The 27,189-nt window shown below is 38.9% G+C and overlaps 1 protein-coding gene across 1 annotated transcript in view; it reads right to left on the minus strand.

Annotated features, from left to right (window-relative positions):
* Window positions 1-24,284, minus strand: part of GRAP2 (GRB2 related adaptor protein 2) — a 60,074-nt gene extending 35,790 nt beyond the window's left edge. The window contains exon 1 of the mRNA XM_050324178.1: window positions 24,176-24,284. The gene's annotated coding sequence lies outside the window, so the exon portion shown is untranslated. The remainder of the gene's footprint in view (window positions 1-24,175) is intronic.
* Window positions 24,285-27,189: the final 2,905 nt, after the last annotated feature.

The following is a 27,189-nucleotide window of genomic DNA, read 5'->3' on the forward strand; positions in this document are numbered from 1 at the left end:
GCTCTGAGGGTTTAAGTTTGTACTCTAAGTATTACTGGTGGATTTTTCATGATGAGACAATAAAAAAAAAAAAAGGGGGAAAGGAAAAACTAGAGAACACAAGGCATAGAATGCCTCAGGGAAAAAATGGTATGTTATTAGTACTTTACACTGCTCCAAAAATATAAAGCCATATGTAAAAAAAGATTAGAGATGGGGAGAGGGAGGAAGGATGGATCTTGGGAGTTTCAAGAGAGGAAAAAACAATTTATGTGCCAAAAATTGGCACATAATGTTCATTTAGGCATTCTAGTAATTTTCTTTCATCTCATAATATTTTGCAGTACTGACCTCTGATCTTAGTGCCAGGATAATGTGTCCATTCTTAGCAAGCTTATTCTTCAAAGGTTAGTCTCCTCTGGTTAGATGTTATTTAAATGGTACTTTAGCATGGTTCTCTAATTAGCAGAACAATTAAAAAAAGTTATGGCTACGGGAAGAACTCAGACCCTTCCAGGGTAATTTTTTTTCATTCTCATATATCTGAAATCCTTCTAGAAACAGTACTTACAGCAGCTATGCCTCAGAGATAGCATTCAAAAAAAAAGAAGATGCCCTTCCTTTCTCCCAGATTACCCAGCTGGGTTGAGTTCAATATCCCTGGGACAGTAGTGATCAGAAGCATTCAAGTACAACATCAGCCCACTAGAATGGATGTGTCATGGGATTCAGTTTGTGTTTTGAACCATGAAGAATCTAGGACATACATTTGTTAGTCTAGCTGATGTCGCTACCAATTCTACTCATGTTTGTGCAAGTCTCTCTCCCCCCTTTTAAAAAAGTGCTCATTTGGAATAGTATTTAAAATTAAATTCTCACTATAAAATGCAGAAACAAGACAGCCTTGTTTGGTGATGAAGGAAGATTAGGAATCCAGTTTCTAAGCCTAGCTCAGTTAAAGTTTTGCTGTGCCTCCCTGGGCAAGTTACTTCACCTCTCTGTACTGTAAGATGCACTGAAAAAGTGCAGTGCAGCCGTACCTGGAGATATTTAAAAGGAACGGGGTACCAAAATCCATAAAACTGCCTTCTTGGGGGACCAGTTCATTTTTGTGGATTGTCAGGTTAGTTTGGTTGGTACAGCTTTAGTGCTTCTGTCATCTCAGTGTCATCACACTCACGTATATGGGCCTGATTACAGTTATAAAGTGAGAGCATTCATGCTCACCTGCCTTAAAGGCAAATGGGCAAAACACCCATCTGTAGGCAAAAATGTCTGTAGACATTAAGATGAAAGGCTTCTGCAGGAAAGACAGTTACTGCCATATAAACCCTGATGGTAACATACTTCCTTTCCTGCTGCCCAAATATACAAAGAATGGTGGGAAATGAAGATGAGAAGACTAAGAAGACTCCTTCAATGGAGTTGCAGAATAAAGATTTTTGAAAGATATAACGGGATTTATGGATAAAATTTCTGCTGACTGGAATATGGCTGGTAGTCAGGCTTTAGATCAAGTGTGTGACAACCATTATATTGAATACACATGTGGCACTGAGGGACATGGTTTAGCGGTGAACATGGCAGTGCTGGCTTAACAGTTGGACTCAATGATTTTAGAGGTTTTTTTCTAACCTTAACGATTCTGTGATTCTATATAGCCATTTGAGGAACTGAAAGAAGATAGAATTGTTGCATTCTTCTTAAACCAAAAGCAGACTCTGGAGAGAAGGCAGAAAGGTAGTGGAAATCGAGGGCCTTATTATACTGTAAAAAAACTAAAGAAACTAAAATGAACCCCAAAAACATGGACATATCAACAGTTGGTAGCAAGATTTCCTTACTTGTCAAACACATGGCATTTTATCAGCCCCAGTATGTAGGTTCTTCTAACTAATATCAGAGACTGAATTTGCCAGTGAGTGTATTTTAAGGTGTATATGTATATACATATATCTTACAGCTCCACTAAGAGGAGAATTTCAGGTGAAAATACTGTTAAGGAAAGAAACATAGGGAAGGGAATGAAGACCATTTTCATTATGTCAGACAGTAAAAATAAACCAGAAGAGACTGCCTACAGCAGTAGTTCCAGATCGGTAGCTTAATAACAACCTCTTGCCTGCCAAACTTTTAGATATTGCTCGTGGCTAAAGAGAGCTGCTGTCAAGCTGCAAGTTGATGGGGAGAGCAAAGTATAACATTGTGCAGAGGACATTACAACCTCACTGTTGTTGCCCTTGAATCAGCAAAAACATAAGGCACTAGTGTAGGGTTACAAGAGTAGAATGTAATCATGAGGGAAAAAAAGAAATTCCATGTGAACAGGTAAAGGCAGACAAAGATGAAGAGACAAATAATGGCTACAACTTATAAAAAACAGACAAGCTTGCAGACACGCTACACCTTATGCAAACTAATGTAAGAAGGTGTAAGAGATCAGGACAAACAACTAACTTGAGCAGCAGAGCCCTGGCTTTCTGGAAGTTGCCTGTTTTGCCCAGGCAAATCCTTCAGTCTTAGTTTAGGAGATGTGTGCAGAAGAGAGTGGTAGAGATGAAAGTAACTCCAAAATCCAGACAACAAAACAATGCTAAGTTTAGATGTGTACTTTCACATTCCATCTCCATCCACCTCCAGGTTATTCTGCTTTCTTGATAAAAATGGGAATGACACAACCTGCTATTTTGTGCTTAATCCCTTATCTGTGGGATTGTCAAATTAGAATATAAGAAAGAAATGGAAGTAAATGTCACTAAATAGGAAAGTAAAGAGAATTGCTTCACTGCAACAACATTTTTTCACTGAGCTGCTACTACGGAAACATGATTTCTCCATATCTGTTCCACAACTCATTTTGCCATCACATCATAACCAGAGTTGATGTCCTATTCGGAAACCTGTGAGAAGAGGCTAAAACACAGGCCTCTCTCTGTGCCTCTTTCAAGTGAATGGCTACATCACCTACAATCTTCCACACCAAAACATAACCAATGGGAAACTCTTTCTTATGCCAAAACCCAGCTCCTCCTGTCATGCTCATTTACTAAAAGCTCAGTCATTATAAAACCTTTTTCACTAGGCAATTATAAAAGGGACAGATTATCCCACTTCTGTTGAAGAGAGTTTAATTGTTTTTTCTATGAAAATTTTGTACTGACAGGATGCTACTAAAATGTGTCTTATAGACCGATGTCCTTTCGCTCCTACAAGACAACTGCTATGAACTTTATTTACACACACATGAAACACACACAAAATAAACACGAGACTCTGCCATTCAGCTCTATAGCACTCCAGTCTAAAGAAATGTCTCATAACAATATTGCATAATACGCTTACAATGCATCAAAAAGTTTTACACGGACATTAAAAAGCAACTGAGGAAAAATTACATGCATGCCTGACCCCTTGAGAAACCACCACATTCCACAGAAGACACCAAAAGGAGGGTCAATGATGCCAGATGTTCAGTTGCCAGAAGCATTTTTCTTTCTAGGCATCTTGCCCCTGTTGGTAGGATCACAATAGGTGTCTCAGAGATACAATAGTCTGATCTCTGCCAGAGCAACCTTAAAGTTTCTGGGGATCTGGATATCTCTTTGCTTTGTACTTCTGACTAATAAAAAGAAATTTCCCCATTCATTATTTTCTTTGTTCTGTTCCAATAAATACACTCCTCCTGAGCACAGTCCTGATCCCCCACTGACAAAGTGAAAAACCTGATGCACCTGCAGTGGAAAAGAAAACACTGAATCTCAAGCCTTGCAGCTAAGGCCTTATTTGTTTAGCTCTGCAGAAAATGTGATACTAATTTACTCAACTTATCTACCCTTAAAACTTCATAGTGAAAGAAGCAAGCAGCCAAGCAGATCTGTACCTTTGAGGCAGGTGGTTGCACTTTCCTGTTTCAGGTTCTGTGACAAGACAAAGCGGTGAGCGAATGGCACAAGTCTCATAACAAGCTGTCTTCAGCACAAATGCTTAGCAAGGACCAAAGTCTGCAGAGCCATGCGGGACACACAAGTCTTCACCCCAGCATCTCAGCCTCTCCCTCCTGAAGCACAGCCAATCAAGCTGATAGGGCACAAACCACAAACCACGCAGGAACTCGCAGGCAATGCAGCTCACTGAGCTGGGTGTGGGACTCAGCTTAGAGTGGTTTTATTCTTTTACTCTGAGGGAAACTGCTCTAGAGCAGTTTGAATGCTACAGCTGTGCAGGGGCACCTCGTAACTTGCTCAGTCCTAAGTTATTTAACATATCTACCTGGAAAACACTGGCCCCTTTGGACATAAGATCCCCAAGAGCATGCCATCAAAGGTCTCCTAAAATGCACCCTCTTTTCTGTTATGGGGGGACAGCGGTGGCCATACGCTATCAGCATCTGAATTCATGGAGCACCTCTCCTGCTACACACACCGTTCGATGTGACAGAATCTATGGGTGTATATGCACAGGGCACCCACATGTTAAGGTGCATTTGGATCTCTGTAAGCAAACACAGGCAAATGCAACAGTCATCTTGTGCCTGTGTAGGCACAGACCAAGAGAGAGTTGATATATCGAGTGTCCAGGATTTCATCAGATTGAGCGATTAGTGTGAACCAGGGGGCTGTCTTCAAGCTGTGAGAAAAAGAGTTATGAAAGTCTGATTCTTACAAGAACACAGAAAAGGCACGTTTGCCTATTTAGTTGTTGCATCAGTTGGGTCGCTAGCAGGGTTGTATTGCAGTGGCCTGGACAAGAGCGACTGCGGTCTGCCCAGAAGACTGATGATTTGTCTGGGCTGTGCATCCTTTCAGATGGTAAAATCTGTGGTAGTATCTCATGGATATAGGAATAGAACTTTCTTCTCCTCAGGTGAGCAGTGGCTGAAGAGACACTGCTGGGTTACCACACTGAACTGCTCCCATGCACACCTCTACAGAACATGGAAGGGATCTCCCATCCCTCACAGCAGGGCCTGGAAGACAGGAAGGGGAGGGGCCTGATGCATGATTGACAGCCCCTCTGGATGCAAGCAGCCTATGGGCGAAGGGAGGGCTGGTTGAAAGCAATCTGATTGGATTAACAGAGAAAGGGGTGGGGCGTTTGCAGGTGTTTGGAACAGGGCAGCAGTTCGAATCTCCTGGGGTGGGATGGAATGGAATGGAATGGAATGGAATGGAATGGAATGGAATGGAATGGAATGGAATGGAATGGAATGGAAGAGGGCAGGGAAGTTAATCCAAGAATCACTGCTGTTCCCACTGAGGGGAAGAGGGATAAGTAGGGGGTGGTCCTGGTGGTGTGAGTCCATCCACCTATACCTCATGGTATATCTCACTGAGATATATATATATATACACACACACACACATTGTATATGTATATATACATTGAGGGCTGTGTGTGTATATATATATGTGTATACGTATATATATGTATATAAAACCTCATGGAGGCTTAAGAGTTACCCCTGCACTACGCTCACCCTGCCCCTGCTGGCTGAAAGGTTGTTTCCTTCCACCTTTTCTTCCCTGCCCTCCAGAGCTCCCTTCTCCTGCCTGAGGGCTGCCAGGGATCAGCAGGGTTGCTGTGGGAGGAGGAGCATGGGTGGCTGGAAAAATGATTGCTTCTGGAGGGCAGAAAGCCTCTGGCCTTAGGAAACACAAGCTCTTGCCCTGGCCTATGGGCTGCTGGGTGCGGTGCCTGTGGCTGTTAACGTGAGGCATATCAGGGAAAGTAAAAAGGAGTTGACATCAAGTTAAATTTCTCCCTGCAGTCGCCACTCTAGGACCACTTAAAATCATAGCCTAAAAACATCATCTAAATTCTGTCGGGGAGCTGTAAGCCGTGAAAGGGCCATTTGCTGCAGCTGAAATAGATTCATAAATTATCGAGTTCTTGAGCCAGTGAGATCCACATGCCTTGAGTTCCTGAGGCCACTTTTCTTGACTTTGTACTCTTTCTTTGAGTATGGTTCAGACCCTGGCCAAATGGTCTGTGCTTTTTCTATCCTATTGCTCAAAAGCAGCAGAAAAATATTTTAACTCCTAGTTATTGTTGACTTTGTAGAACAAGCAGCCAGATTGCTCAGGTTCAACCTGTGTTTTTCAAAAGAGCACAGGTATTACAAACAGAAATGGGCAAAATTTTTTTGATAACACTGAACTATCTAATATTGAAAAAGCTATTCTTAACTAAATGTTTTTTCTAAAAAATTACAGAGAACAATTAAGGTGTTTTATGAATTGCTATTAAATTACTCTTTTGCCATTTTTAATGGTTTAAGTACTTGCAGTATGAAATGTTCTGATTTTCCAGCTAAAACCAGCTCTTTATCTCAAAATCTACTTTAATTTGAACAAAAAGGTAAAAACACATTAAAAATATAAAATGATTTGGGGAAACGCATAACTGTCCATTTGGCCTAAGATAAAAAATATTGTTTCTTTTGCATTAGGGACATCAATCTTGCAAGCGAACTAAAAATCAGTTATATATGCAGCACTGTAGCATTAATCACATGGAGCTGGCTGAAGAACAGAGACACAGAATGCAAGAATCAAAAGCTGATGCCTTGTCTACTAACACTAAGACCTATACAGGGTTCAGCTTCATTTAGACAGCACAATTTGTCTGACATCATCTGACTAACAAAAGCAAAAGACTGGAAATTAATGCATGGCTATATCCAGGTTCTTCAGGCCTTTATAGTCTCAATGGATCAGTTTGAATATTATTTAAATACAAACATCTACCAGATTTTATATTTGAGGTGGGTTTTTTTAGGTGTGTGGGTGTTTGTTTGTTTGGGTTTTTGTTTTGTTTTGTTGGTTTTTTGTTTTGTTTTTTTTTTGGTCTGTGTGTGTGTTTTGTTTTGGTCAGAGGAGGATCTTTTAGGCTAATAACTTGTTTTAATTATGATTCAACTCTTTTGACATAATGCCACCAAAATACTGATGTTGTTTTGCCATGTCATTTATTACGTTCTTTTTATACCTCTGGAATATTCCTGAGCTCCTGAAGTGAGGGGAAAGGGTATGCTAACATTGTTTATGTTGTTCTTTTTGTATGCATATAGAACTTCAAGCTGTCACTCTTGGACTTTTCACCACTTACTAAAAACAAAGAAAGAGAAGAAGGCATCACATAGCCATCAAAATCCTAGACCTACAAAATACAAACCATGTGGGGACCCAGATAAGGAAAATATGGGTACCAAGTTTTCTGTAAAGCAAGGTATGATTACAAGAGGATTACCTAATCAACCTGTAAAACAAAGCAAATCAATGTATGCTACCATATAACCAATATCACAGTGCCACTCTGACAGAGAGAGAAACATACAAAGGGAAAAGAGGAATCTCATGATTGATATTTTTTAGTAGCTTCATTGAAACACATGATAAAATCAGATTCTCTCAGCATGAGACAGACAGATATAAATGGACTCCATCTGAAGTGCAAACAACAAAAAGACACGGGGAATTGTAAAACATACAGCACCCTCCTCATAAAGATCTCAATTTCTCTCTGTTCCAAGTGTTTGCAACTGTCTCTCCCTGTGAAATCTTAATTAAACCAGTATTTTTCCCATTTAAGTAATTTGAAAATGTATGTAGTCTGATAAAAAAGGTTAATTAGCTCTATTCTTTAAAAAATTGAAAAGGTACCATTTTGATCTTTTGCTTGAAATTCATGCCTATCCTTGCATTAAAAATATTTCTCAATGTGGACTGTGGTAGCTAGCAGACAGGAGAAACATAAGGGGGGCTGTAGGGAGTGGCCTCGGATGGAAACCAAAAATTTTAATATTTTTACTTTTTGTTCTCCTAAAGTGTACTACAGATTGTTTTCCTTCTCGAGGCTGTGTGTTTTTCAAGGCTTGAAATCAAATTGATGCATGATGAAGATGGACCTTCTCTGGTGATTTAGCTGGGAATTACACAGAAATCTATCCAGCCTGATACTAACCAATAAAAGCAGGGGATAGGAACAGGAACATCGTAAAAAGCTATGAAATGACAATTCACAGGCATTGTTTAAATCATTTGGAGGCTGCATTCCCTTTTTATGCTATTGCTGCATTGACCAAAATGCACCTCCTATTGAGTGTACCAGCTGTGAAAGATGACAGATCCAAGCTGACTGGCCTAGAAAAACTGTTGTTACTGCTTAGTAGAGCAATTCATAGACAAATGGAAGCTCTTGTTTTGATTCCTTCACCTCTCTGCTCTGGTTTAGAGCCCTTCAACAATTCCTTAGACAGAGGGGTTGCAATAGATTGACACAAGACATTTCTTTCCCTTCTCCCTGGTTACAGATATTGTCCTTTTGCTGTAAGGTAACTTTCACTGACTCTGACGTTGGCATTTGGATCTTGTTCAAAATGCTACCTACGTTAGCATCAAAGTCAATGGAAGCGGTGGTTTAATAGTTGAAAGTGTTAGGCTATGTTTAAACAAACTTACTGAAAAATGAAATTATCCATTTCTTCTTTTACTTGCTAGGGCTTTCAGTGCTCTGGGTTGACTATTCACTGCATTTTCAACCCATAAATGTCAAAGCACTTAATTATTATCCCATACCTTATTGAATAGAACCAAACCACTTTCCTTCTAGTGATACCAAACTGTACTCTTGCCAAAAGGAGAGACTAGGCATATTTTCTGTATTTTCTTCTTGGGTCTGTTATGGTTGCTGTATTTTTGGTTAAGGTTGGTTGAATGGGACCAAAAGGTTACTGCAGAAAGTAATCTCCTGTTCATTAATTTTGCTACCATGGAATCCTGATTTTGGCTGCCTTACACAGATGAGAAATGGAGGATGAAATTATTTCTGTCTCTGCTTCTTTCTCCAGAATTTTAAGTGAATGATATCACAGAATCAGAGATATCGTGAGCACTTCTGCCAGCTCCCTTAATATCCTTGAGTAGATACCATCCAGCTCCAAAGATGTGTGTGTCTAAGTGGTGTAGCAGGTCACTGACCATTTCCCCTTGGGTTATGGGGGGCTTCATTCTGCTCCCTGATTTCCAGCTCAGGGGTATGAGTACCTGCAGGCCGAGGTAAAGAAGGCATCAAGTACCTCAGCTTTTCCTCATCCTTTGTCACTATGTTTCCCTCTACATCCAACAAAGGCTGGAGATTCTCCTTGGTCCTCCTTTTGTTGCTGATGTATTTATAGAAACATTTTTAATTGTCTTTCATGGCAGTAGCCAGATTAAGTTCTAGTTGGACTTTGGCCCTTCTAATTTTCTCTCTACATAACCTAACAACATCTTTGTAATCCTCCTGAGTTGCCCACCCTTTCTTCCAAAGATCATAAACTCTCCTTTCTTTCCTGAGTTCCAGCCAAAACTCTCTGTTCAGCCAGACCAGTCTTCTTCCTTGTTGACTTGTCTTTCAGCACATGGGGATGGCCTGCTCCTGCACCTTCAAGGTTTCCTTCCTGAAGAATATCCAGTCTTCCTGGACTCCTTTGCTCTTCAGACCTGTCTGAACGAACTCTGAAAACTCTTACCATTCCATGATCTCTGGGCCTGGGATGGCCTCCAACCACTGCATCACCCACCAGGTGCTTCTCTGTTCACTGACAACAGGTCCAGAGCGTGCCTTCCCTACCTGTCTCCCTCACCAGTTGTGTCAAGAAGTTCTCTTTCACACATTCCAGGAATCTCCTGGAATGTTTCCTCTCTGCTATGCTGTATTTTCGGCAGACATCTGGTAAGTTGAAGTCCCCCACAAGACCAAGGGCCAATGATTCTGAGACTTCTCCCAGCAGCTTATACAATATTACAATATTTTGCCTGACTCTTCACCCTGGGTGGGTGGTCTGTAACAGAATCCCACCATGATATCAACCTTGTTGGCCTTCCTGCTCATTCCTACCCATAAACACTCAACGCTATCACTGCCATCATTAAGCTCTAAACAGTCGAAACACTCCCCAACATACAGGGCAACCCCACTGTTTCTCCTGCCTCGCCCATCCTTCCTGAGGAGTTTACAGCCATCCATTGCAGCATTCCAGTTGTGCGAGTCATCCCACCATGTTTCCGTGGTGTCAGCTATGCCACAGCCTTCCTGCTGCTTATTGACTTTCAGCTCCTCCTGTTTGCTCCCCATTGGTGTAGATGCACTTCAGTTGGGCTATTGCTTCCACCACCTTTTTTGGGACAAGCCCTAATTCCTAACTCGTGTTTGAGCTGTTTTATTTGCAGAAGTGTGTTGAGTTTTTTGCTTTGGAGAATGAAATAAGCACCACGAGAAGTGTCTGGCATCACTTCCTGGCTCTAGATGCAAAGTAACTATTTACCTACGGCACATGAAGAACGTTATGAAAAATATTTTGAGGCCAAAGTAAAAGTCAGAAAAACAGCCTCTAACAATTCTTAGGGCCCCCCAAGTTCATTAATGTGAGAGATCAGTGAACTAACAGCAAGACATAAAGTTTCTCTTTCTGAGATGATGGACATGGAATGCCACTGGATGAACATCTGCAGAAAGAACTGGAGGCATGTATTTAAGTGCCTGACATGACTACTTTATGAATAATGGATCAGAGAAAGTCAAACACCATTGTCAACAGGGCTTCTTCAAGGCTGAGGCACTGAAGAATTTTCAATATCTGTAGAGCTGAAAGGAATCCAGGATGACTTGAACAGGACTGTCAATTAAAATTAGTAAGCTTGGGGTGGATTATTTAAGCTAATTGTTCAAGAAAAAAAAATAGTAAGTAATTATAGCTGCACAAAGCAATCAGAAAAAGAGTAAGGAAAACCAACTTTTCTATGTTATTTTCAGAAAAAGTACTTAAAAATATCAACAATACAAGTAGGAACTTGGGAAAAATGACATCACTCCTGATTTTAGGGTTATATGTCAGTGGAAATATTTTTGAATATGAAGACAGATGAACTGAAATGCTGAAAATTGAAAAGAAATTGGCATCCATTTGGCATATCTGAAAATTAGTGCCTTGAAAGTAAACAAGACAAACAAATATTTCCTGGGTCTAAAACACATAGTAAAACTGCTGTTTATATTACTGTCCTATACCTGTATTTTCCTAGATTGTTGAAGGGAATTGAACCAAAGGCAGTTAGAAGGAATTTTTGTATATGAATTCCTAGCTATATGAGTACTAAAATGAGAATAGGGTAATGATTGTGGCTGCCTGGTGCAAGGAGAGCCCAGAAAATTTAAGTTACTAACCAGCACTCCAGGTGTATGACAGCTGGGAAGCGAGTGCTGAAGCAGCTTCAGCCAGCAGGTTTGCTCATTCTGCAGTTCTGACAGATGCCACCCGCAGAAACCAGTTGGTTTTGAAGCAAAAGTGATTTTGCCAAGAAGTCCTCCTAAAGATGCCAAAATGCACAGAAGAGCACTACAATAGAGAACAGAGTCAGGCAAAAGGCCCACCTGGCCCAGTGCCCTCTAGCTAAGAGGGCAAAAAGATCCATTTAGTGCCAATAACATCTATTTACAGAAAATGAACAGGAAGAAAGGAAACAAAGCAAGCCTTCCTCTCATTCCTCCTAGGAATTCTTCTCTGCAACAAGCCTGACTTGACTTACTGAGCCAGAGATTGTATTTGAACAGTTATATTTAAGAGACACTTATTTTCCGTACATTTGTCTATGTTTTTTGCCCTTTACTACATTCTGTGGCAATAAATGCCACAATTTACTTAATGCACAGTATGGAAGAACACTTCCTTCTTTTTCGTTTAAAACTACTACCTGATAATTCTGATAATGTAAGTTTGTTCCTCCTGGAGAAGTTAGGTTACACTAACTTAGTGGACTTCAAGTCAGTAGTCCAATGAAGTTTACACTTAGGGACAGTACTCAGTGTTTATCACTCAAATATCTTTACCATTGACATTTAAGTAACATTTTCTATTTCATAATTAATAAAATTGGTGGAGAACTTTGATAGTTTAGGAAATATGTAACAGCATATAAAAGCTGTTATCTTTATTTTCAATAGAATATCCAGACATTGTTTTCATTGCAAGAAGTTCTTGATAATTACTAAGACCTTTATAAAGAAAAGGGATGGAAATGTCAATCAGTTCATAGTAGAAAAATATCCACGGTACAAAAACAAGTATCCAGTTCAAATAAATTACTGCGTCTGCTGGCAAACCTTACAGGGAATCTGAATGTAAGAGGGAACATGGAAAACAAACTTCCTATTGTTCATCCTACTGTAAAGTGTTTCTTCTTACCCATTACTGGCACACTGATGGAAGAACAAGAGTCATATTCTATTCTCGCCTGTATGACAATTGGTATCTACTAGCTAAAGGAATTGTGCATTTTAGATATTGTCATCTGGCATATTATATCAGAATCCAAATTCTGAAAACTTTTTCTTAAGAAATTTTTTTCTAAGAAAAAGGAAAAATGATGCATGAACAGCACACCAGAGTTTTTATTAAAAGAGAAATCAGGGTAGCTGTTGCTGATATTTTCCATATGATGGACTTTAAAAAATTTAAGTGACATATGCTGGACCAACTAACAAAGTCAAAACCAGAGACAATCTTCTTTTCCCTTCCCCATCTTCACTGAAAATACAGCACTTTCAATTAGAAGTAGGGTTTATTTACATAGGATACTGAATTGCTCATCAAGTCAATTTGCATTCTGAGGAACAAATAGATGGATTACAGTATTATGTATAAAACTTATTCCTGTTGTAGTGATCCATGAAATTACAGTTAATTTTGCTGAAATGGACCATTATATTTTTAAGTAGAAGTGAAAGAAAATGAGAAGGAGGAGGTAAGCTGCTAGGAACTGAACTTCAAATACAAGATTAAATTATTAGTAGGAACACAGCACTGCTGGGAACAGCATGAGCTTCTTGATGAAGCCACTGACCTGTTGACTTCCAGACACAACCAAGTATCCGCCTTGCCATAGTAAATTAGATGAATTATTGGTAGTGATGAGCCTGTCACATTGCACATTTATGTCCCCAAGTGATGTATGTGAAAGCGAATTCCTGCTGATACAAGCTCCATGCAGCTCCTATTGGCTTTGACATGCCAACAGCATGCATCTGTTCTGTGCAATGAAATAACTGCACTGTGATGCTTCTATAGCGCAGCTGTGCATAATGATTTTGCTTGATTTTATAATGATAGATAAGATTAATTCAAGACTATTAAGTGATTGTATAAAAATCTGGGGGCTATGTGATTAAAGTAAGGAAAACTCTAACTGTACCATAAGAATTTGCATTTCAATGCTTTTTTCCCCTCTTCCAGCAAAAGCAGGCATGTCCTTCCACCTCCACTGCATAATTTGAGAGTAGTATGTGGTTTAATGTGGTTTCAGAACAAGTCAATAAAAACCAACTAACATTTGGTCACTCAGTTCTAAGATGTGTGTCACTGTCTTAAGTCACTATTGCCCTTCACCTGGATTTTGATAACTGACAATATATGCAGTCTTACTCCATCCTATTTGTGAACTGAAATACCTCGACTTCAAAAGCCCTGTGAAAAGCAATTTGAAAACCCTGTACTCATCAGTGCCGTAAGTAACCACCTGAACTACCAGCTGCAACTCATTATATTTGTCCATCATGTCAGTCTATTTAGCTCACCCCAGACCAGAATTCATTAGTGTGATGTCAGATTCAGTGCTTGTAAAACTAATCAACAATAGAAACCAGGAATGAAAGACAAAAAGCAATACACAGAGAAGGAGATCTCAGTACTAAATTTTCACTTTTACAATTCCAAGAGAAGAGGAAGCCAGAGGTCCTTCAGTGTCTGCAACCTGTCTCTTGAGGCATTTTATATCGTGTGTTAATATCTCTGCCCAGCATGCAAAATCCAGGAAAAATTATCTTTCCTTTGCTATGGTTTCTGACAGCATCAGAAGAAGTAAAGTAACAAACAGACATCAAGATAACTAAAACATAATTACATGTTGTACCTCCTATATTATGCTGTCCCCTAAGAGAGCTACTATCAAAGGCTACTCACCAACATTTAATTTCTTTTAGCTCCTACCTGACTTTCTCAAGACAAACCTCAGCCAAAACAGCTCAAACTTATACTTTAAGAGTATATTTGCTGAAAGTTTAATTGATTAAAAAAGAAAAAGCTTTCCATGCTAAAAAAAGTGCTATCTGTTAAAACAAATGATAAAAATCCACACCATGCAAAAAGTGAAAACTGTAAAGGGGGAAATGGAAGCATTTAGGAATAAAGTAACGGGTCTGTTAGAGTACTCTCTTGTGTAGTCACAAATAGGCTTGTATTGTAGGTGTTTAAATCTAGCAAACATTTCTTTGTCTTAGTCCCTGTTTGATACAGCCCAGTTTCGCCAAAAGATTTAATTAAAAACTGGAATGGCAGGGTCTATTGATGGTTAGTCTTAAAATAGCTTGACAGATAGTGCATTGGGATCCCACAACCAGGAAAACAAAGACTTGCTTTGGGTCAAGACTGAGATGCCTGCGCAGAACTAGGAAGAGAGCATCAGTGGGGAATAACAAGTAATCAGTTAAATGGACTCTTGTTTGAACTGTGCAATAGCATTGGGACTGAAAAGTACCAAGACCAATACTAGGAGAACAGGCATGCTGTAGAAACCATAGATTAAATACTCTGAAAATATGGGTAAAGATCAATAGAGTGGTTACAGCAGATTTGTAACACAGCTTTCTTTATTCTTGCATAATTTAGACTTCTGGTATTCACATAAATAATAGGATATATAAGTAAAAGGAGAATCAATTCCTTGGATTTTCACAGAATTCAAAAAAGTCTTCCACTTTCTGTGTAGATCACTACTTTCAGAATAAAATGTCAGATGATATTTACTGTGAAATAACAAGGGAATAAGATGTCTCTACTCTAGCATTAACTATATCAGTATAGCTCTCTGCCGCAGAACAAAGAGAAATTGCCTACTGGTAGCATATTTTCCATTATTTTTGTGCAGTTTTTACATATATCAAGTACTACAAAGTTCTAAAAAACATGAAGACTATTTATTTATGAGTAAATAATTCTACATAACATTTAAACTATAAGATGGAAGAAGGAGAAGCTTGTGAATAATTACTATTACCGGGAGTTAATTTTGTTCGGATAATCTTCTAAAATGCTATAAATTTAATTTGAGGTGAAGTTGCAGTAGGAAACTTCGCAAAAGAATCCAGTGTTTAATATCAGAAAAAAATGACTCAGAATTTTTGGCTTGTTTTTCTAAGCCTTAAATGCCAGATATTGAGTACAAAGTTACAAGATATGACTATTCAAGTTGACATACCGTCCAAGCCAACCAAAGTCACTATGTACAGCATTTAGTCTGCTGCTGCACCTTTGAGCCTGACCCATCAATCCTAAATATTTTTGCATTTTAGATTTAGTCAGATGCAGTCATAAAGGTTGTAATGCTGTCTATTTCATCAAGAGCAAAACAGAAGGGCCGCAATTTTTGGACAGGGTGACAACAAATCTTTCGTGATGTGACAAACTAATTTCAAACAGAAGATTACATCTGTTTTTATTGGTGAGGATGTATGGTTGACTTGATGCAGCTATTGTGAAGAGAAAGTATATAGGGTCCTTGTTGGGCCTTCCTCTGCAATAATATCTAAGATTTATCTGCATAGCAAATCCAGGTGCAGGATAGCAGGAGGCAACTCCATGTTTATGTCAGCTATAGCGTATGGTCAACAGTTGGCAGTCATGCTGTGTTTAGGCGTTGTGAGGTCTTCAAACACTGCTTAATGTTTCCATACCATATGTACTGTAATATCTAATCACCATGGGAATAGAGTCTAATGTTTCAGCACAATTTATTTGTTGGCTGGTAAAAAAATAGCTAACACTCAAAATGCTATTCATTACTAGTCTTTTTTTTTCCCCCACTTTTTTTTTTTTTTTCCCCTGACAGAGAAAACCACTATTATCTGCAGCTTTTCTGTTGTCTGCCTCCCAGGGTTGCTTTCTCTTTCTCACCAGAAATGAGCTGTAGCCTTTTCCCACTTCCAGAAGACTTAAACATTTTCAGGCAAATAGTTTCAGCTGATCTGTTTCTCAAATATTTGGAACATTGTGTAGCTCCTAACAGAAGAAACCTCAGAAATGAATTTTCTATGGAAGATTAAATAATCCTGATATAAAAGAAATTCCTAACATCTTACGTTCTTTTCTTTTTTTGTTGTTGCATTACAGTTGTTCCATATTGCAATATTAACTTCAAACAGACTTGCATGGGAATCACCATAACCTTTGAAACTTTTTTTTTTTTTCCCCAACAGTGTAGTCTGTCCACAGTTAACTGGGGAAAAAGAGTAATCTTCCAAAACTAAGAAACTGAAGAATCAGAGCACCTCCAATGTGTGCTTCACAATGCCTGAAACAATATGCGTATCTTACTCTTAGCCCTGTAACTTTTTTCTTTCCAAAGCAAATTGATACTGAAAGATACATCTCTGCTCTTCTCAACACAGCAAAGGAAGGTTTCTTTTTTTTTTTTCCATTGAGATTCCTATGACTATATGGAATAATCCAAATATATTAAAACTTCTTAAGGGATTCATGCCATCCCTTCCTCTCAGCTCCAGCTGCGCACCAGTGCAGGAAGTTGTACTCATGGAACCCCAGTGGAGAACCTAATAACTTCTAGAAGGATGAACTAGTTATTTTCCAATGGTGTCTTAATCTCATGATTGAAATTCTGGGGAAACTTGCTCAGGAATTCATGTTTGGGAAGAGGGGAGGAAAAGGAAGGCTGTGACGTTGTCCACTTCAACAACTGTCAGCCATTGGATGCATTTAGATGTAGTACGAATTCACACCCTTTTGCACAACCCTGACATTGCTAAAACACTTTAAAGTGTATGTAAATTGCACTGCCTTTGCATGCACTCTAAGACTCGTTTTACGTTGCCAGACCTGCATGAAAAATTACAGTGCAAATAAGAAATAGACCAAATACATGTACTGTTGATTTCAGTTACCTGTAGCTTCTTCTGATCGACTGTCTCTATGGAAAGTGTGCTGGATAAGCACAGTTTTATTCTATTTATTGAGAAGGCCTAGAAAGCAGTGAATTTAAACCTTTTTGATCAGTGGACTCCTAACAATTTTAAAGTTGCAGTCTTCTGCACAGAAGAAGTAAGGATGATGGAGGTAGTCTTATTTTTCTGAGCTCTCAGATCCCTTAGAAGCAGATGATGCAATTGGTAGATGTGGCTTGAAAATATGGATGAAAGCCTGAGAACCCTTTATTACAGCAAGTTAATATAGCTAATAAAATTTGCATCAACTTCCTTCAATGTTTTACAGCAGTTCCAATACGGATGTGCAAGTCCTAGCATAAAAATCTCACTTAACCATATTGGATGTGGTTACAAGGTCGTTCTCGCTGGTGGTAACATAAATAATGGCATATGCTCAGATCATAGTGCATGACAACAGCCCCCTTAGGAGCTATGCAAAAAATGTGGTCAGCTCACCCAGCAATCCCAATGATTAAAAGTTTTAACAGAGATTAACACCTGTATACAGTCTTAGCAACATATGGTTAAAAGCTGGAGGAAAATGCAGAGTGTGAAGATTTTATTTAAATAACATGATTTTTGTCTTTAATTTTGAAATATTAGTAATTCCAGTTTAAACTCCCATTGGAACAATAAGGAGGATTCTTTTTTTCTTTTGTATGTTAGCTACACCTATATTTTATCAATCTGAAGGGCTTTAACTTCCTGTAATGTACGTGTTTATCATCTTCACTGCATGCAAGTCTTCTAAGTCCTCATAAAATGACCACATGAGGACAAAGCCCAAAATACAGTCTGAGTGTTTTGGCTTTTTAAGACTGGCTACCATCAGAGATGCCCAGCAAGGGTTAGCTGAAAATATATTTATAGCATATATGGCATTGCCTTTAACCAAAACCCAAGAACAAAGGTAAATTTTCTCTGACATGACCAGAATGATATAGCCCTCTCCATCTGTTCCTGGGGGGAGTCTCTCATCATCTTTGACTATGAATTATATCAACAGCCCTCCCTTTTTGCCTTGTAATCCTGAAAGGAGACTGGATGGTGCTATGGTTGAGTCACTCCACCGGATACAGGCCTACTTTATTTCATTCACAGATTTCCTGTGTAGTCTTGGATAAATAACCTCTTTATTCCTCCAATGGTAAAACGAGTCTAAAACTTCTCAAACTGATAAGGATGTTCTGAAGATCCATTGATTAGTCTTTCTGAGATGCTCTCATATTAGTGATCAGATGCTTCAAAAAAGCCAGTAAATATACAGTGATCTTTTGACTTCTGTTCTTCCACAGCTTTTGTTAAAAAAAGTTTTCCACTTAATAAATCCCAGATGGATGACTGTTCTTTTTTTACTCACATTTCTCATATTGCTTTTCTAAGGTGGAGTCAGTTTTCCTCCCTTCTTTTTGGAGCTCCTTACCCTTTGCTGATTTAGTACAACATACCCTTTCCAAATGTATTTATTTGCTGTTTTTTATCCTCACATTCCTAAGTGTCTTATAAATGCATGCATATAAAAGATTTCAACCAAAAAAATAAGACTGCTGCAGGGATACCACATAGCAAGCAGATAAACAAGCCATTAAATAGTTAGCTGTCTTGTCCCTTCATTATCATGTCCAAACACCCACTGTGGGAAGTCTCAGAGAAAGACTATATATTCTACAGAAACTACAGGGAAGAACTTTTAATTGTGTATAATGTAATATTATTAGGGCAATAAAGTTAATTTCCTATTATTTTGAGTTTAATTTGGGATAATTAACCCCTCCAAGTAATAAGGATTTTGGGTTTTATGCCTCATCCAGAGTTGGCCGCAAGGTCAGCATCTTCTATGGATGTTGATGTAGGAGAGCTTAGAGAAGTATTCTGCATACTAAATTATCATAACCCATTTCAACAAAGTTCTGCTTGGAGACTCCTAGCATAGAACCAGCAAGGCATAGTCTTAAAATATGGATGTAAGAATCCAAAGTAGGTGCACAAGCAACCTATGTCTACACTGCTACACCCTTCTCTACTGAACTCAATTCTGCAATGAGGAAGTATATGAGAACTTCCTACCTTCCCTAGGAAAGACATTATGATTCAGAACACTGTCTGTATGGAAAAAAAATATTAAAAGCTTTCATGCAGCATAATATAAAGTAGTCAACAAAAGAACATGCATACACTAAATAACACCAACATCTTTTCATTTCCCTTCTATATTTTTTCACATTTATCTTAGGAATAAACATTTCACTCAGGAAATTGCATCTTTAAAAATTAGTTTTTCAGCTGCTCCCTACTCTCCTGTTTTCCTCCATGTGTTACGGTGCACATGTCTGACATAATGCCGCAATAATATTAATTTTAAAGTACTAATTAGAAATGGGGGAGGAGATACTGATCGTGGTTTACTGGGTGTTCACTCATCTGTATAATTTTTACCTAAATGAGCAAACCAACACAGCTTCTTATATTCACATCTCCCCTGTTAAAAAAGGAAGCAGGTTGCAGACACTGGGCATATAAACACAGAAGGCAGCAGGTAAGAACAGGAGGGCTAGGCTGAACTGTGAATCTGTCTGGCTTTGTCTATTACTGTAAAGAGTTATAAAATCTGTTAGTATTCAAGTCCAGCCACTGGTGGTTGGCATTGCAGTTAATGGACCGAATGATGCCTCAAAGGCATTTTTCTACCCGATTAATTCCAGGAAATTTAACGTCTGTGTAAAAAATATCACCCCTCCCCCATGCTCTCCCCTGCCCCAATAATTAAAAAAATATTTCTCAGCAGAACATTTTTCCAAGGCGGCATCCGTGTCACATCAAAAACTGCTTTCTCCAGCACGCCGGCAAGCAGCAGTGGCCCAAGACAGACAAGTTCTTGGAAAATGTGAAATCACCAGAGGCCTGTTTTATAGGTGACAGTGATGTATTTAGAGGGGAAGAGCTGATGGATATCGAACAGATATATTTTAATTAATATTCTATTCCCCCACCTTCCAAGTAACTAACAAATGGCAAACTAAAGGTGTTAGCAGTCATATACTCCAAACAAGGATGTTTCTCAGAGGCAAAGTCGTGGGACCAAAAAAAATGAAAAGGAAGTAGTGATTTTATCTGTCATCTTTTTTCCTCAGTTTTAAATGCAGTAAGAACTAAAAGTTAGCATGTCTTGATGAGCGACTACTGTATTACCACAAATGAGGGACCAAGGTAGTTTCTTGCCCAGCTTCCACAGACAGGAGTCAAATGTGTATTGCAACAAATGTACAAACTACCATTTAAAAATTATGCTGGAAATAAAGCTCCACAGTTTTTGAGCACTAAAGCTGTCTCTGAGTCCTGTGCTGCTCTGTTGTAACTGCAAAGAATGATGTGCAGCTCAGAATACTTCAGGATATGTTGTACAAAGACATTGTGGTATCTTGGGCTAGAGTTCATTTTCTTTCATATTGTAAAATTGCACTCTGAGATCCCACTGAGACACCCATTTTGAATTGTGCCATGTACTCATCATGTTTAATACCATGTTACATCACGGTAATCCTGTTTAAATCGATCAGGTGCTGCCTAATACGAATAAAATATCCCAATTTGACTCAGCAACATAGACAAGGGATTAGGCGAGTTGACTAATCTGGTACCTGGCTACCAGTCAGCAGAATTGAAGGCCTGTAGAATGTAAAGTGCTCTCTAATTTGCAGAATTACATTTAATAGAAGTGAATAAATGCATAATAATATATGTTTATAAAGCTGCTTGGGTATTGCAGTGCAAAATTCTTTACTCAGTTAATGCTGCATTTGATGCCTGGCTGCTAGTTTCTGCACAAAAAGACTATTTTTCAACTACTTAATTAGTATTTGGCTAACAATGTCTTACATCTGTCAAGTGTCAGAAATATTTCACCTGGGTAGTTAAAATGTTCAATTTAGTAGATGTTTTACACATAAACATATCATCCATATTACTTAAGGTATGTGCATAATAACAGAGTGCTGAAAGATTTCAAAGCACTGAAGAACCAATAGTTGTCATGCTAAGGCAAACACGCCTGCACTCTTCCCTTAATATCAGAAATAGGGAAGGACACTGGTATGACCTATATTGAAACTGGCAAACTGAATAAAAATTTTTTTAAAAAAATCTATTAAATTATCAAGTAGCTACTCATTCCTTAGAGTTTACAGTAAAGAATATAGACTATGGCTGGGTCTGAATTCAGACACTGGGTAAATGAGATTTTCAGCAGTTGAATTGCAGAGCAGACAGAAAAGAGAGGAATAAAAAGAGGAAGAAAATTCAACGCTAAAAGATTTTATCTGTCCTCAGAGAAGCACTTTTTAGACGAACTTTAACCAGTCGTAACTCTGTGCTATGACTCTGAGGGCGTGTTCTCCAGCCAAGGCAGCTAATTCTGGTGCACTCAGAAGGGGAGGAACGTGCCCCCAAATATTTTACAACATCTTATGAGAAAATGGAGGGCAGAGTCATCTCTGTATTATTCCTACCTGCCTGTGATGATTATTTCAATGGGCTTTGTGAAAACCTGCTGTAACTTGTTTACCACCTTCTTGAATACAAATAATTTCCTATAAATTGTGCCGTCTGCTTTTCAAAGAGGTCTGGAAATGATTTTTTTTTTGTTTATTTTAAAAACATTATTGTATTATAGCAATATTCCACCATGTTCTTGCCAAGATCCTCATTAGTATCAGCAGCATCCAACACAATCTAACTCTTCCCTCTGCTCAGCAAGCTGCCTTCTCAGCGGATGATGAAACTTGGCATGGATAAAAAGTAAATCTTATTAGCAATGGCCACACGTGCTGTGCAAGGGCTCGTACGTGATCTATAGTGCTGGAGGAAGACGTGCAAACTGATTACAAAAGGGGATTTTGTAAAGGGTTCACCTCCATGGTTGCTCAGTCAGCACAACAAAGCTTCTACATCTCTCTTTTTAAGTGGCTTGTGACAAAATCTGCTTCAGTCCATTTTGACTTCCATGCATAGACCACAGGAATTTAGGAAAGCGGAGCTTTCCTTTTTGTCATTTTTCGTGCTTTGTAATAGTAATATTTAGTATTTAGAAAGCACTTTACTGTTTCAACTCACTGTCTAATTAAATATCGCTGTGAGATGCTAACTCCCCTAAAAATATAACAGTTATTCAGGCAGAGTACTGCACAGTGATATCTGATGTTTTGCACTTCTGTTCTAAAAATAGGGAATTGCTGTGATTTCTAACAATATGATAGCAGCAGGGAAACGTTGACTTTTTGACAGTAATGACATTAGGTGGTACTCTTCCTGAGGTTAAGGGCCTAGTTCTTATTGATGGGAGCACTGCTGTAAAGCAACAAAAAGAGGTTTTTTAGGTGTTTGAACACTACCAGGTAGTTTTATTCCCAATTTTGCATTCTGTGCCAAGTTTCCCAGCTGCCCAACCTGCTTGCAGGCTTGTAAGCTCCCGCTGGAACCAAATGCAGAAGTTTTCCTTGTAAGGAAATCTGATCACACTTCAGATGTGATTGTGGGCCATGCCTAGAGCAGCCTCTTCTAATGCATCCTGACAGTCCCTCCTGGTATGGCTGACAGCATGTGAGTAATACTGTCCCCAACAAACTATAAAAATACAGTCCTGGCAAACTAAATATCAGCCTTCACATTTATCGCAGAATTACAAAATGGTTGAGATGGGAAGGGACCTCTGGAGACCATCTGGTCCAAACCTATGCTCAAGCAGGGTCACCTAGAGCTGACTGCCCAGGATCATGTCCAAATGGCTTTTGGGTATCTGCAAGGGGGGAGACTCCACAACCTCTCTGCTCAACATGTGTCAGCTTGGTCATGCTCAAAGTAGAAGAGTGTTTTCTAAAGCTCAGATGGAACCTCCTGTATTTCAGTTTGTGCCCACTGCTTCTGGTCCTGTCAGTAAAAGGGGATGGAGTTACCTGCAGTGAGTCAACTAGCTGAAAGCTGACTCACCTGCAGTGAGTCAACTAGCTCTGCAGTTTCCAACTGTAGAGTGTGGCTATCCCTCACAAAATCTTGGATTAATTTCAGGGAAAGAAAGATGCAGTGTTGTGGCTCATGTTGAAATTTCCTCAGCTGAGGACATGAAATGTGTCAGTCACTTCTGGATGCAGGGTTTGGCATCAAACGTGTCTCTAATTCCACAGGTGTAGAGTATTCCCTTCAGTCAACTTGACAGGATTTTTTTCTTCCAAATCTTAGCCTTCAAACCCATAAATCTCAACAACAAGTATCACATGATGACAGTAGTAAAGCTGCAGCAAAGCCAGTGCTGCTGTGCTTTCACTGCCACCAAATGTGTGGCAAGAAAGCTTGCACGACCAGTGTCACACAGCCACAAACACAGCTTGCTATGTGAGCGTGGATCACCTTCAAGAAGAGCAATGGGATAAACACTGCATTTATAGGGTTGCTTGGCCATAAAGAGAGGAGAGGAGAGAGAAGCGAAACCTTCCCCAGATGCACTATGGATAATTGCATGCACTTAAGGAGAGAATCCAGATTTTCAACCCATACCAAACAAAGTAGTTCTGTTGAGATCAGCACAGTGCTGCTTCATACTGTACAAGGATCTCCCTATTGGCATAAATCAGCCTTTAGAAAAACAGGCTCCCATTTATTTTGCTGAGTCCTACCCCAAATACACTGAATTTTTTTAGTAGAGCCTTTCCTATCCCTGTGTGGAGCTGCATGGTCCTATGACCACTAAAGAGCACATGAGCAATTACTGCTGCAGTGGGAAAGATGTAAAAGAAAGATTGAAAGTTACTACAAAACAAAAACACATATCCTAAACCTTCCAATTAATGACAAACCACAACTGTTAACTAAACCACCTCGCCCATAGTTAAATTGCATCACACCAACATTTCATCCCCAGCAAGAATGAGTGAGAGTTTTATACTTTGGAGTTTTATAAGGCAAAACTAGAGCAAGGAAAATAGCTCTGCTCAATAAATATATGCAAATAACCACAGCAGGAAACCATCATTAATAAAGTACAGTTAGAAAAACATCTCCCAGATTACTCAAGCTTACTTCTCTTTCCATTTTATTGTTGGTTTTTAGAAATCTAACCATTCTTTTTTCAAAACTTCATACAGACTAAGCTTTTCCTGAGACCAGTGGTCCCTACCTTGCTCGAGACCAGCATGTCTGGTTTGGTGAGATCAAACTGTGTCCAAGAAGATGAAATCCAAATCTCCAGGAGGTAAATCACTCACTACGCTTCAATATAGGAACAGGTTTCTGAGTTTACTGTCAAATGACATCATTCAGAGAACTTAAGAATAATTGCGCAAAATTAGACCAAATGTTACCCTAGTTCAGGATCCTCTCTTTAGCAATAGGAAAATGTAAGTACTATTTTGGTAAGGGCTACAAAAAGCAGTATAAATTCAGGGTGATCTTTTCCTGAAACAACCTTGTAGCTTCAAGTCATGTAACAGTTTGAAAGAGCTGACATAAAGGGTGAATGTAGAGCATCGTGTTCAGCAGCCACAAATGTATTTCTCCTCTGAATTTGCTCAGTCTGTTTTTGACCCTTTTTCTAGCCTTGACCTCCTCAAAATCCTGTAGTGCTGAGTTTCAATTATATGATGTGGAGAAATGTGTTGTTTTGAGCTTGTATTAAAGCTAATTTATTATAGCTTATAAATTCACTGGGTGCCCTTTACTTCCTGTGTTGCAAGAAATAACGAGTAGTCATTTCCTACTCACTTTCTGTGCTCCACATGTCTTTTATAGATCTGCATAATAGCTCCTGCTATTTTTTGCCAAGCAAATGAAACCATTTAGTATTTCCTCCTGTATAAACCACTCTATACCTTAAATCACACTTGCTCTCCTTCTCTGTATTCCTTCTAATTCTTTGTAACACTCAAGGCTGAGAATGCACCCAGAATTTGTACAATAGTACAATGATGCTTTCTGTCCTATTCTATTCTTTTCTTAGTAACTCTTAACATTCCCTTTGACTTTTTCACCTCTGTGCAACACTAAGCTGATATTTTGTATTGTAACATGGACCACTGGGGACTGACACTATTTATGATTGGACTAAAAATGATGAACAAACGGAGAGGTGGAAGATTAGAGAGGAAAAACAAATCATGGTGGGAAAGGGGTCAAGAGCAGAGATTGTTTCAACAGGAAGTAACAGAGAGAACATTTTGAACTAATTGTTTGTACAACATTGTATCTTTAAATATATGTACCAGGTAGGGTGACTAATTAGCAGTTCTTACTTCTGTAACCAGACTGAAATTTTTCTTGATGCTTAATGTGCGAAAAGAAGTCTGAAGCATATTTTACTGGAAAAGTGGCATACAATCAATGCAGAGCGTGAGTGAGCAAAATCATAATGTTGCCTAAACTACCAACAACAAGCCATGAAATACTCATTTTTAAATACCTTGGAGGTGCTCATTGATTTAGCATAAAATGCCCCACTTCACCAACGCAGGTCTCAGAAGACAAACTGAGAAAGGGGGAAAAAAAAAGCACACAAACCGAGTATTTCAGCTTAAACATTAAGATTTGAAGGAATACATTTCATCCACCCAGGGCTGGACCTCCAACATCACCCATGCGGATGCTGAATTTTGAAGCAGATCAGCCCTTTTCCTTACTGTCTCGAACATGCCCTTGCTTTCTTGCTGGAACCTTCAAAAATATATGGCTTGAGAATCTCTCTGTCCATCGTGGCCAGCGCTCGACTTTTTTTTCATGTGACTCTTACACTCTCAGTGGAATTCTGAAAATGGCCTCCACACTGAACTAGACTAATACTAGAAGGTTATTTTGCCACAGACGTGGAAATAGCATTTACAGGCTCAAAGTTATTTTATTGGTAGCAGATATCTCAGAACATGCGTGTGTGACACCTAGATTTAGAAGAAACACAGATGTACAGAAACATGAGCTTCTGCTTTGTCTTCTCAAGCCAGAAGGGGATGAGACAAGATACAGTGGACAAATAGGGAGACTTCAGGCAAGAGAACAGAAATAATGCTAGGAAAGTTTTGGAATGAGAGAAAAATGCAAACACTGACAAGGCAACTCCAAAAAGAAACTTTCAATAAGCATTTAGAAGTTTAAGTAAAACAAATTACAGTTCTGAACTCAAACAGTTCAGTTGCTCCCCAATGCATCATTCTAAATGAAGGCAATGCTACTTGATGGATGACAGGGTACTCCACAGCTCTTGACATCTATTCACTCCTTGATAAGATCTTGGAAAGGAGAACTGAAATTGCAGGAAGATGTCCTTTTGAACATGGGAGATATTGATATTGATCTTCACTGTTTACTTCTGTAGCTGGCTTTGCAGCTTCTGCATACTTAAAAAGCTCTAAGAACCCTTTACTTGGCTTCTAAGAATACATCAGGTCAGAGGGAAAAGTCAGAAGTTTGGACATAAAATCTAGAGATTTAAGCAACTAAAACCATGCAGCAAATGAAAAATTTAGACATTGGACAAAATATCAACTAAAAATCTCTGCAATCTATAACTGTAATTATATCAGTTCTTTTGATTCGTTTAACTACAACTGCACTGCACGAAGCCAGATCTTAAAATACAATGCCATTTCAATTCCAAACATTGTTAATTTACTTTCTTTAGCCTTGCGTAAGAGTTGCAGTCTCCTTTTTTTTTTTTTCCTTCCAGAAGATCCTGACAGGACCAAGCACGACCATTGGAATATTATGTCTATCAAGTGTAGGCTGATTCTCATTTAGAAACAAAACACAATACCAAACCATTGTCTTAATTTGGAATCAAACCTAAACAAATAATTTTAGAGACTCAAGAATGGTTTGTCAGTTTTTCCAGTAATTTTTCATTTCAAAGTTCTCTGGTTTTTTTTTCACTGTGAAACAAAACATGGAAATGCTGGAAGGAATTTTTTTCTTCCCTAGTAATTCTGGTCTACTTCATCAAGTCTAAGAGGAGTGGGGAACACGGAGATCAGCCAGACTTTTGGATGCTTACATGAATTGAACTACCAAGGCTTTTAAGTTGTGCCAGCATGAGAGCAGCGTGAAAGAATTTGAACTTCTCTGATATGCTCTTTCTTTGTTGTGAGAAAAAGGAGCAGGCAAGGATGCAGGCTATTCTTTTTTTTTTTTTTTTTTGGTCGGCTTTTC

The sequence above is a fragment of the Myiozetetes cayanensis genome, unplaced genomic scaffold, assembly GCF_022539395.1.
Source record: "Myiozetetes cayanensis isolate MyiCay16 unplaced genomic scaffold, myiCay2020 scf3, whole genome shotgun sequence".
Lineage (NCBI taxonomy): Eukaryota > Metazoa > Chordata > Aves > Passeriformes > Tyrannidae > Myiozetetes > Myiozetetes cayanensis.